Here is a 12477-nt window from a genome sequence, read left to right as displayed (position 1 = left end):
AGCTAATCAAAATGAAGACACTGTTAGTTCTCCTCTTCAAGTCAGCCTTCTTAAAGATGATTCACAATTACAAGACTCAACCATTGTCAACAATTTTATTGTATGTACATTATCATAATCTTTCTCAACGTAGCCCTAAAAAATTATACAGCAGAGATGAGTCCTCCTTTTTTTTTATTATTATAGGTCAAAGTCATTGGACAAAGGATATGTAAGTTAATTTTGGATATTTTTGTATGAAAATTAATGATTGAATCAAAGATACTGGTCCATTAACAATTTTTGTCCATTACAAAGCTTTATTTTTCTAACAATACAATGATTGTATGATATTTTGCTTCAATAGTATACGTTGTTCAAGTCTCATTTCATCTCAGTGTTGATGCAAACCAAAGAGCTCAAAAGCAGACAGCTACTTGTCAGACTGGATGAATCATCAAAGATGTGTCATGGATAAAGCAGCATGGCTTAGATACATGTCCTACTGCATCGATGTAAAAGTCTAATAATATTTACCTTAAAACATTTGAGAAATTTAAATAGCTTTAAAAATTATTGGTTCAGAGAGAAAATATGCAAAAGAGCTCATATGAGTATAGAAGGTATTTTATGTCTTTTTGATAAATAAGCAGAAATATTTATCCTGACTCCCAAAACCCAAATAGTTAAAAATAGCAATCACAGTTCAAGGAAGTATTTTATTAAAATACTCACCATACTTCCTAATCATGGCAACATTAAAAAGATGCATAACTCTTGTGCATTAACTAGGACCTGTAGGTATTTTATTCATAAGCATGCATTCTCTTTTATATTTTCACTAACCTTTAGGAATGGTTCTCTTGCTTACAAATAAACCATATTCTAAATGGTTTATATTCATTTTCTTCATTTTCTACTACAATGTGACAATTTATCTCAAATTTAGTGACCTGAATAACAGCCTTTTGTTAATGAATCCAGGTGCAGAGTGATGGGCTCAGAAATCACCCATTGGTCCTGGTCAGAATTCACCCATTCTAAGGGTGAAATCAAAATGTTAGCCAGTCTGATTTTTCATCTGGAGTCTTCCAGGGGATCTCTTTCAGTATCAGTGTAGGGGAAGAATTCAACTTCTTGTCCTTGTAGTACTAAAGAACATGTTTCCTTGTGGACTATTATTATTTGGGGGTCCACTCTGCCCACAGAAGCTGTTTGCATTCCTTATCTTATGGCTCTCTATAACTTCACAACCAGAATTGGAGAATCTCTCTCATATAAAATCCTTCTCACACTCTGAATCTCTGACTTTTGAAAAAGCACAGTCCTTTTTAAGGGCTCAGCTGATTAGGTCAGGCTCACCTCAGATAATCTCTCTTTTTTTTAAAGTCAACTGTGGCATATAAATTAACCTAATTATGGGAATAATTAGATTATGGTATTCACAGTCCTGGGGTGTACATACTAGAGGATGGATATATATGGGGCCATCCTATAATTTTTCTATCATGTGATACGAATGTATTTGGTTATTCCATGAAACAGAGGGGATTTTTCATCTATTTTCATCTTAATAGACTCGAGATAAAACACACATAATATGTGCTAAGAAATTGACTTTAAAAATCATTTGTAAGTTCTTTCCAAGATAAAAGATAAGTACACTGATATGGGGTATTATTAGTATTCACACAGCATTATGTAAAGGGTAGGTGGTAATTAGAGCTCTCTCTTCCTTTTCAAAATTTCCAATAATAGAAGATGATAATCATAACCCAGAATCAAATTCACCGAAAGGCAACTTAAGTATTTTACAAAAGCTCAGTGGTCAAAAATTCTAACCCTAGTTCATTTTCCTAACATTTTTTCTTTACTAGCAGATATTTGATCAGAGATTATCTAAATAGCTACACCTATATATATTTATAAAAATTCAAATGAAATTTCTGTAAATATCAGAGAACACCTAAACTGAGAAAATTAATTTCGTTGTTTACACAAATGTCCTATTACATTTACTGGTGACTTTAAACCACGTGACAAACACAGTCTAAGTGATCTTAGTGATGAAAACAATTGTATGTGAATTTCTGATGATAAGGTTAATAATTTATTTTACTATGGACATTTTAAAACTGAAATTTAAATTTAAATTTAAAACAGTATTTTCCAAAGTAGTATATGCTTATAGGTCAGCAATGTAAAGCCATAACCTGACCAATGACATTCAGGTCATGAGCAAACATATGGTCTGCCACAGTGACTCAATTAACCATCCATCAATGTAATTGCATAATACATCAGAAGAGGTAGTCTCCCACCATTGACGGTCAGCATTTGTATTAAATTTAACAGTAAAAAGCATCACTTTGATGTAGTTTATTTGCCTATATCATGTGAAATCTTTTAAAATAATGTATTTGATATTGTATTTATATTATTTGTTCCTTGGAAGAAATTTTTGACAAACTTGAGTTTGGACTGCTGTTTAGGAATGATTCCTCTTATAATAAGCTGGTATAGGTGAAAAGCACAACTTACAAGACAAGTATAGGACTTTAATCAATTCTAATCATATTAATATTGTAATAAGAAGATAGGCCATTTACACATTGTGCAAATTGTGCATAAAGTTAACACAATACAAACTTCTAAGAAAATCCATGGCTAAACTGATTAATGAAACTTTCTAGACATTGAATCTTTCTAGAATACTACACATGATAAAATAATGGCAACTATTTATAAGTAATATTTTCTTTAAAAATATGTGTATAGAAATTAACCTGGAGTAGAAGCATGATAATAAAAGAGTTTGAAATTATAAGCAAATAAACAATGTATTGGGCTTATATTTCATAATTAAGATGATTTAGGAAATGCCACATTCCTATCTGACATCTTTCTCCTTAAGTTCACATCCTGAGGAATGGTTCCACCGATATTATGTGAATTTGCCCATAAGCCTTAGTGTAAAGGGGAAAAAAACTGGAAAGGATTTAAAGAGATCTTTTACTCAATTAGTAAATAGATACTATTTGCATTACCTTTGGTGAAGGGAATCATCTTGGCCAGAGCCCATTGATATATGATTCTTGCTATGGAAAAAAATTCATGTTGCTAGATTATTTTTCTATTTTTCCAGGATTTGAAATTCCTCTGGTATGATTCTATTTTTCTGACCTACAGTTGTTTAATATAAAATCTTACTAAATATCTGGTTTTCTTTATTTTTCCCTAACTGGCCTGCCATTTTAAAATAAAGTATGATATTTCACACAAGAAGTATAAAATGTTAGCGATATGTAAATTCTAACAAAACAAAAACTGTATATGGTTTCTAATTACCAGTTGTGTTAGGTATTAGTTTAAAAAAGGAAAAAAGATGATGGGTCAAGAAGAAGAAATGAACAAGGCTTCAAAAATTGTATTTGCCATAGAAACTAAACTACTGTGGCTGTCAGCACTGATGAAGATGGCTAAACTGTTTGAAAAAGAAACCAGACATTGCAATGCAAAGATAGTTTCCATTACTAAAATTAACTTGAAAAGTCAACATCTACACAGACTATTTACCCAGTTGGTCCCCAAAACGAACTATTCTCTATTTGGAAATTGTCAGCTCTTCCTATTCTTTAAATTTGCATTATCAACAAGCCTATATAGACTACTGATAATTCTTTAGGGTCAAATGTGCTCTATTTACCATATTTTTGAGATACATAGATTTAATTAAAAAATAATGTCCTTGTATACTTTGATGCTTCTGAAGAAACAAACGCTTTTTGCTGCAACTTCACTTCTTCAACAGAAAGTCATGAGGCTGCTGAGATTACTCTTTACATCAAAATCTTTGTCACGTTGTATATGTCATACTATCCAAGAGCAGTCTCTATGAAGTTTCCCTATACAAAAGATAGCCGGCAGGTTCAGTGTCAATGCCAAAGCCATTCAAAGACATTTAACTGGTAAATTTCCACTTTAAAATTGTGAACTGAAACTGGCTTGTTTTTACCATTATGGATTAGTTTGCAGGCAACCTTGGTCCATTCAATTGCACTAAAACAATGAAATCCTTGTAAAATAGCGATGTCTGATGTTACTTCACACTTCCATCCAGTAAAGAAGGAAAGGCAAAGGTTAGATAAGGATTTCCATAATAAAATAAAATCTTTCTGTTATAAAAAATAGCTTTACATTTTATTTTGAACAGATGACTCCATTTTTTACTTGATTGAATACATGAAGGTCATAGCAGTTTAATGCTTGCAACCCCCTTTATTCTATCTCCATTTATTTATAGCTTCTCTCAGCTTTTACCTCTTTCTAATTTTGAGGCCAATGGTTTTTAACATGGGGATTGGGAAGGTGCTCTTCTTAGGATTTAAGGTAGGTAGGATCAAAATCAGAACTATAACAGAAGTCCACATTATCATTGTGGAGAAACTGAGGTGTCACGTCCAAATCAAGTTATCAGGTGAGAATAATTACCATGGAGACCTTCTGCTCTGTATGAAATTGTGCTACTTTAGGTTCAATATCATTGTTTATCAGAAAAATGCAGGTTGAATAAAGAATGAGTTACTAATAGAGTAACTATAAAATAAAAATTAAAGGGAACAATTCCAAGTGCTGACAAGGATGCAGAACAACTTGAACTGCCCTACGTTGTTGGGGAAAATGCAAAATGGTATAATCACTTTGGAAAAAATTTAGTAGTCTTATATTCATACAAAACCTGTCCACACTTATTAATAGCAGCTTTATTTGTAATAGCACAAACTGGAAACAACCTGTCTCTCAGAGGAGGAATGGAAAAACAAAATGTGGTACATTCATATAAAGGGATATTACTTGACAGTGAAAAAGAACTGTTTAGTGAATCATGCAACAATGTGAGTGATCAAATGCATTAAGTGAAGGAAGTCAGTAGAAGGCTATAAATCCTACTATTCCTTTTATATGAGATTCCAAAAATGTCAAAACTATAAAAATGGAGGGCACAATATTAGTTACCAGGGGTTGAGAATGAAGGAAAGGTTTAAATACAAGGAATAGCACCAGGGAGAGAGGATCAAATTTTATCATAGCTTGATTATAGTGGTGGTTATGAGTGTATGTGTTCATCAAAATTCATAGAACTGTTCACTTAGTGGTGTGAATTTTTAATGCATGCAAGTTATAAAATTTGAATAATACATTCTTTGCAAATTTTAATTTTGAACAAGTAGGAGGGCTCGGTGATGGAAAAAGTATGGCTTTCTTCTTTAGAGCTGTAGAGCATTTAGGTGCAGGTACCAGAACATGATGACTGATGAAATTTCTTGGAAGCAGCAATTCTTGGAGGATAAAGGCTTGGTCAGGGAAAATACAACATAAGCCTGGAACATCCTGTTTTGACACAAATTTAAAAAGTGCTAAAAGAAGCTTGCCTGGGTGGTTCAGTCAGTTAAGCATCTGCCTTCAGCTCAGGTCATGATCCCAGGACCTTCGGATCAAACTCCATGGGCTCCCTGCTTGTCAGGGAGTCCCCTTTTTCCTCTCCCTCTCTATTTCCACCTTGTTCATTCCCTCTCTCTCTTTAGCTTGCTCTTTCTCAAATAAATAAATACATTCTTTAAGTAAATAAATAAATAAGATAGATGATAGATGATTGATAGATGATAGATAGATAGATAGATGATAGATAGATAGATAGATAGATAGATAGATAGATAGATAGAAGATAGATAGATAAATTGTGCTAAAAGAATGATGAGACATACCAAAAAGACATCAAAGTCACTTTGAAGGACTGTCCACTTACAAATTTGAGATCATTTGAACATTAAAATACATAACAATATTAATGGATTAGAACCCTTTGAATAAAATAATAATCTGAGAGACAGAAAGACAGGGAGGAAGGATGGAAGAAAGGAAGGAAGGAAGGAAGGAAGGAAGGAAGGAAGGAAGGAAGGAAGGAAGGAAGGAAGGAAGGGAGGAAAAAGGTTTTTCTTTACAACAAACACGATGCTAACAAGTACATTTAGTAGACATTATGAAATTAAAATTAGAAAATAATTATTAGGCAACTGTCATGATAAACATTAATAGATGCTAAGACTAGTGGGGTAAGACTTTATAAGTGGGATATTTAAAAAAAAAACTACCCAGAAAATACTTATTAATTACAAACAGGTAAAAAAAAAATAACTATACAATGAAAAAACTAAGCAGGCACAACATTAATCAGGTGATTAAAGTTAGCATAACAATGAATGAGACAAATCAAAATCATATACTACCTGATAAAATGTAATAAAAGGAAGAGATCTCCTCTATAAGAAACTTGCCAGAGTATATAACATGAATTTAATATTAAGAAAAAAATCAGACAAATCTAAATTGTAGGACATTCTCCAAAGTAACTAGTTTATAATATTTAAATATATCAAGGTTATAAGTCAGAGAAAGACTGACTATTCTAGACTGAAGAAGACTGAAACAGCATGGCGCTATGTGGTCCTGGATTGGATCTTTTTGCTATAAAAAAATTATGGAGATAACTGGCAAAAAAAAAATGGGTCCCCATATTGATAAAGTAATGCATCAGTATATGTATTGATGTATCAATATTACTATTGATATAGTAACATACCGGTATTTATTGCTCAATGTTGATTATTATGCTATAGTTATATAGGAGAATGTCTTTGTTCGCTAGAATGCTTATTTAAACATTTGGGGATAATAGAGTGTCATGTCAGCAAATTATTCTCAATTGATTAAAAAGTGTACTTTTCAAAAAGATTTATTTATTTATTTATTTATTTATTTATTTATTTATTTATTTATGAGAGAGAGAGAGAGAGAGAGAGAATGCATGTATGCATGCAAGTGGGTGAAGGGGCAGAGGGAGAGAGAGAGAATCTCAAGCAGACTGCCTGCTGGCTGGATCTTGGGATGCTGAGATCATGACCTAGTGGAAACCAAGAGTCCAACTCTTAACTGACTGAGCCACCCATGTGTGCCTAAAAAGTGTATTTTTTTAACTAATTTTTCAAAAAATATGAGTTTTCAAGATAGCCTCTGTTGATTGGTTGTATGAATATGGGATTCTGATAAAGCATATGAAATGGTTTTCAGGATTGTCTTTTAATGGTGTAGATAAGGAAAGTAGTTTTCTACTAACTTACTATCCTTTATTGTTTGGGTTGCCTAATGAATATCAACTCTCTTATACTTCCAACTTGCACATTATGTGAACAGAATGGGTTCTTTCTCTCTTGACACTATAAAACCAGCCAAGGAGAGGAGATTAAATGAGTACAACATGGGCCTGAAATAATGTGTTATCCACCAGGAGATTACACAAAGTTGTGCTGACCCTGTCTGCACAGAGGTGGCTGGCAAGAAACAGGTGAGGTGAACTATCAGAAGTGATATGAAAGAAGTGGTCAATGTGGTACACTCCTGGCATCATTCAGATCCTTCATGCCTTCCATATTTGGCTGATATCCTATTATATGAGATCCTGAATTTTTGGCTAAGGGGGAGGAGGTACAAGGTCAGTTCTTCACAGGGTCAGTTCAGATGTTGGCTGGACACAAGCTGCAAAGTGGTAATGCAGAAGAGTTAGTGAAAAAGCTATAGTGGCCAGAGCTACTGAAGATATTTTGAGAATATTTATTGTTTACTACTGAAGGTTATGTCCTTACTCAGGAACCCAGTCTATACTCCTACTATCCAGGCTTGCCGCATAGCAGCCCTTATCCAACAGAGACACTACTAACAACTTTGGGTTGATTTGATCATAAAGCTTATGTAGCAGGGAAGATTGTGCTTTCGACTGGACTATATTTGAAACTTGCAGCTTTCTAAGTCACCTAACAAATGGATTGGATCAGTAGTTGCTTTCAAAATGTCCTGTGCCTCTTTCTAGTAGTTATGAATTGCTAAAGAAATTAGAAAAAAAAAAAAAAACAAAACAAAAACAAAAAAGAAGGGGATGTATCAGGATGGATGCCTCATGTCTTTAAACACCCAAAATTTTCACATTTTTTCTGAAAGTTTAACATTTCACCCTCTCGTGCATGCCTTGTGGTTTCCTAGGGCTTCAAGCATACTTCCTAATCCTTGCTCACCTGGTGCAACTGAAATGATATTAAAATGTACTTGAACCAGTATGACAGCATGGCATCTGCACAATGTCAAGACTGCTTCTCAGAGCCTTGGTAGAACTGGTCACTACATTAGTGAATGAAATTAAAGACAGATAAGACCAACAGGTTCTGAAGTGATAATACAAATGGTGTCTAAAACAAGCCAGTAGCAAATAACAGAATCTGGAGAATGCTGCGAATGTGTTTTCTGTTGCTGTCATCCACAAAATTTAGTTGCTTAAAACAACCTCCATTTATTATTTTCTATGGTCTTTGCTTAGGACCTCCCTTAGAGTGGTTCTACGTAGCTTTGTCTCTGTCACCTCGGCCCTTTAATCTACCCTCTGACTTTTCTTCCTTTTCATAAATAATGGCACATATTTGCAACTGAGTATCCTTCTCAACTTCCTTCCTTCTCATAGAATAGACTTTTTTTTTTTTTAATTATTTCAACACTTTTAATGCAAGCTGGTAGTAGTTCCTCCAATATAGCTGTCTTTAAACGATGTGATTGTATGTGGTATAGATGGAGCCCCTTCATCTAGCTTTCTGAGGCAAAACTTTAACTCTTTTTGATGTCTCAGAAAGTGTCCTTCACTCTCAGCGTCAGCTTGATGTTTACTGCGAGGTCATGTGTAACTAACTAGCAGCACTCAGACGTTGATTGTGACCTGAGCTGATTTCTAATTTTGAAAATCTTCTGCTGGGAAACCCCAGGGGTAGGAAACAATTTTGTTTTTTAACACAGCAAATCATATCTCTCTTATGTTTCCTCTACATTTTGCTTAAATTCTGAAATGCTATTTTTTTAGCTCATCTAACTTCTTTCATATTTTATGATAGGAAAATAAATATGTCTATTTGACACTTCAATATTATTTCTAGAAATCTCAGAGGCACTAATACTTTTTTGATGTTGCTGCAGATGACAATCTTACTAATTATCCTGTGGTACAAGACTACAGTCCTCTTTACTCCAGTGTCTGATAGAAATTTCCCTTATGCTCTTTAGGACTTCACCTGTTAGCTGGCCCCTAGGCATATGCCATAGAATTTACTATTTTGTTATAATAGAACCTTACTCTGGGTACAAATCTTGGTTTCAAATTATCTGTTACTGTCTAAGAAACCACCTTAAAATCTAATGGTTTAAAACATTAAGTATTTATTTGTTCATGATCCTTCAATATTGACTGAGTATGATTGGAATTGCTTGGCAGTGTCCCACACATAGTATCTACTGGGGGCTGGATGCCCATGAGAACATCTTTTTTTTTTTCACATCTCTGGTATCAGCTGGGATAGTTGAAAGAACTAGAACCAGGCTGAGTCTCCCTTTCTACCTCTCTCCATATTTTCATCTCCTTCTCCTTCTTCTTCCTGTTTCTCATTTTCAAATGATCCCTGTATTCTACAGAAAAAAAAAATTTTTTGAAGGTCTTCCAAATTTAGAGTGGACAGAGCTCCATTTCCCTACATCAACCATCCATCACTGGACACATGAGGCACTTTTTTTAACTCTATTACACATGCTCATTTGTCTATCAATGGGTTCTCTTCACTCAGAATGAAGAAATTCTACTAATTTCTAAAATCTCGACTAATCATCAGTTCCTTATTTTTTTCAACAACCCATACCTTACGCTCTCTTCTTACAGCTAAGGTTACAATATATTCTGGTTTGCTTGAAACAATCCTTGTCTACTCCTATTGGTTCAATGCAAGTATTAATAGCTTACTTTTCACTATTGAAAGTATCCTGTTTTAGAGCTAATACCTTTCTACAATTAATCAAGAGACTTCACTACTAATATATTTTAAAGAATATGTATAAGATGTATGTTTTTTCTGTTACAATGTGAACATTTGGAATACTTGCTTTATTAGTATTTATGTCTTTGGAGGCCTTTTACAATGTCAAGGCTAAAAGTGTTTCTACAGTAAACCAGAGTTTAAGAATATACAGAGTAATTAAAACCATTTCCATATTCAGTATAACTGATAATGGTAATTCCCTTGCAACTGATAACTGTATATTTGAGGCCAACCAACTCACCAGAAACAAATCATTGAATGCCAAAATTTAGTGTGAATTGGTCTTTCACTAAATTGGACATTTATCAATTTGCTTTTAGGCAAATTGGCATCCTATGAATTGATTCTTGGTAAATTTCCTAATGCTTTCTGTGTTTAATGGCCTCAAAAGAGTCAACCTGTATAATTGAAGCAGTTGATTTGGGGTGGTTTGCTTTGTAGGGAGAGCAAATTAATCTGCATAAAATTGACTCCTTTATAGTTATTTTTGTCAGGAAATAATAATTACTTTTTATTTTCTTCAGTGTTTTAGATTGAAAAAACCTGGTCAGCTTAATTAATCCTATCTTTAAAAAGGAAAGGGGAAAAAAAACCACTTTATCTTAATACCAAACCATTTTGAAAGTCATCCAGGATTTTGAGAAAGCCTACTAGGTATGTGAGCATTATACTTTGCTCCTGCCCCCACTTCTATTCAAAGCATTTCTTTTCATGTGTTAATTCAATAGAAAAGAGACTGGGCTTCAAGTCTGTCTCTCTAGTATGTACTACATACTGGGAATGTGATAAATGTATTTATTCATTTTAACCAAATTCTACCACAACAAAACAATTTAGAGGCCCCATGGAGTCCATTATAATGGGATTTTACCTGTACTTTGATTGAATTAAAGAATCCTATATAGAAATCAGCTATTTAAACATCATCCACTAGGACCTGAATCACAACGTTTTTCTCTGAAGGAGCACATTATTTACCATAGTTTTGGACAGAGGCTAATTAATCCACATTTTGGATGGTACCACTGCTGGCTTCTGACAATGTGCTCTGCATCCCACCACTCACATAATGCTCTCCATAGAAAGCCTGCATGAAATTTTCTAAGCAGGAATCTACATGAATTTCTTGGAAATAACTCAGACTTTTCATTATGCCTCTGGTGTTTATAGGAGGATTATTTTGTTCACATTAAATAATATCATTTATTTAAAATCAGAAAATTGTTTACACAATTTTATCTTATCCATTTACCTTTCTCCCCAAAATGTGTTTTAATATAGATGGTAAATACAGTATGATTACTTTATATAGTCATAACATCAACCGAAATAGGATATAATGACAAGCAATAATCACCATAAAGCCATCTCATTATGATTATTTTAGCATTTGATAGAGGTTTTGCCTAAGGCAAAGCCAGGAGCTTCATTTATTTCAAAGAGATAAAAACAAGGAAATATGCACATTTGGCATTAAATATTATTATGCAATCAAGGTCTATGAAAGGTGGAGAGGAAATTTATATTCACATGTACATTCTTTCTGACCTTTGAGACTTCCTAGTGACCACAGGGACACTGTCATCCTAGCTATTCTGCAAGTGTAACTGCAGCCCAGTCTGAAGAGCCAAGGAGGATTGTACACATCTTTGTAATAACATCAGATTTCCATGTGACAAGACATTTGCTATTATATGTTATTTTTTTAATTGCAAAGCTGATGAGTTTAAGTCAACATATTTCTTGCCTGCTCCTTCTGCTTGTCAGCTGTAGCTGGATTGATAAAATGCAAATGAACAAATCATTAACGAGTACTGGTTATGAATCTCTCAGGCAGTTCAGGACCCTATCAAATCCTGCACCTATTACTTTGTGTGATTGATGTACTATTGTAAGTGATTGTTCCTGATCTTATTAAATCTTATTGATTTTTTCCCAGTTTCTATTTTATGCAGGGCCAGGCTTGGACTATTATGAATGTTGCTGAACACTGTTAATCAAGCTTACACAGCTATTTTGATGGCAAACAATTAGAACTCTGCAGCTCTACCTTGCAATTAGCTTCAGGGATATGGACCTCAGCACCATAATAATGAAAGAGACCTCCTTCAAGCACGGTAATGAGATTTACAATTATGACCCCAAATAACCTCTGAAAAGAACCAATCTGCAAATTTAGATGTGTTTATCAATAATTTCTCCATATTTATGAAAATGAATTTGAGAATTTTTCTCAAAAATATTTCCTAGCAGAATATTCTTCTGTAATATTCTTTGATAAAGTATCACAAACAAAGCTTAAACGGTTTTAATTATATAAAATTGCTGTTATAAATACCTTGTATGGGATAGCTGACTTACACCTGCATATGCAGATAAAAAATAATTATTCAAATAATTTCTCAAATAATTGCATGGAATTCATATTTTCCAAATATGACAATAGAACTTGTTAAATGGAATTTAGAATATAAGTATCATTTGTTTTACTTTATTTATTTAACATATTTATTAAGCATCTACTATGTGAAGAGCACTG

At 33.5% G+C, this 12477-nt stretch overlaps 1 long non-coding RNA gene across 4 annotated transcripts in view; it reads left to right on the top strand.

Annotated features, from left to right (window-relative positions):
- Positions 1 to 12477, top strand: part of LOC102155118 — a 28110-nt gene continuing 15633 nt past the window's right edge. For 3 of the 4 annotated variants that reach the window (XR_005380882.1, XR_005380883.1, XR_005380881.1), the window contains exons 1-4: positions 1 to 100; positions 187 to 211; positions 10463 to 10592; positions 11878 to 12055. This is a non-coding gene — a long non-coding RNA (uncharacterized LOC102155118). The remainder of the gene's footprint in view (positions 101 to 186; positions 212 to 10462; positions 10593 to 11877; positions 12056 to 12477) is intronic. The other variant, XR_005380884.1, reaches the window with a different exon arrangement.

The sequence above is a fragment of the Canis lupus genome, chromosome 29 (genome assembly GCF_011100685.1).
Source record: "Canis lupus familiaris isolate Mischka breed German Shepherd chromosome 29, alternate assembly UU_Cfam_GSD_1.0, whole genome shotgun sequence".
NCBI classification, from domain to species: domain Eukaryota; kingdom Metazoa; phylum Chordata; class Mammalia; order Carnivora; family Canidae; genus Canis; species Canis lupus.
This window is presented reverse-complemented; position numbering and strand designations above follow the sequence as displayed.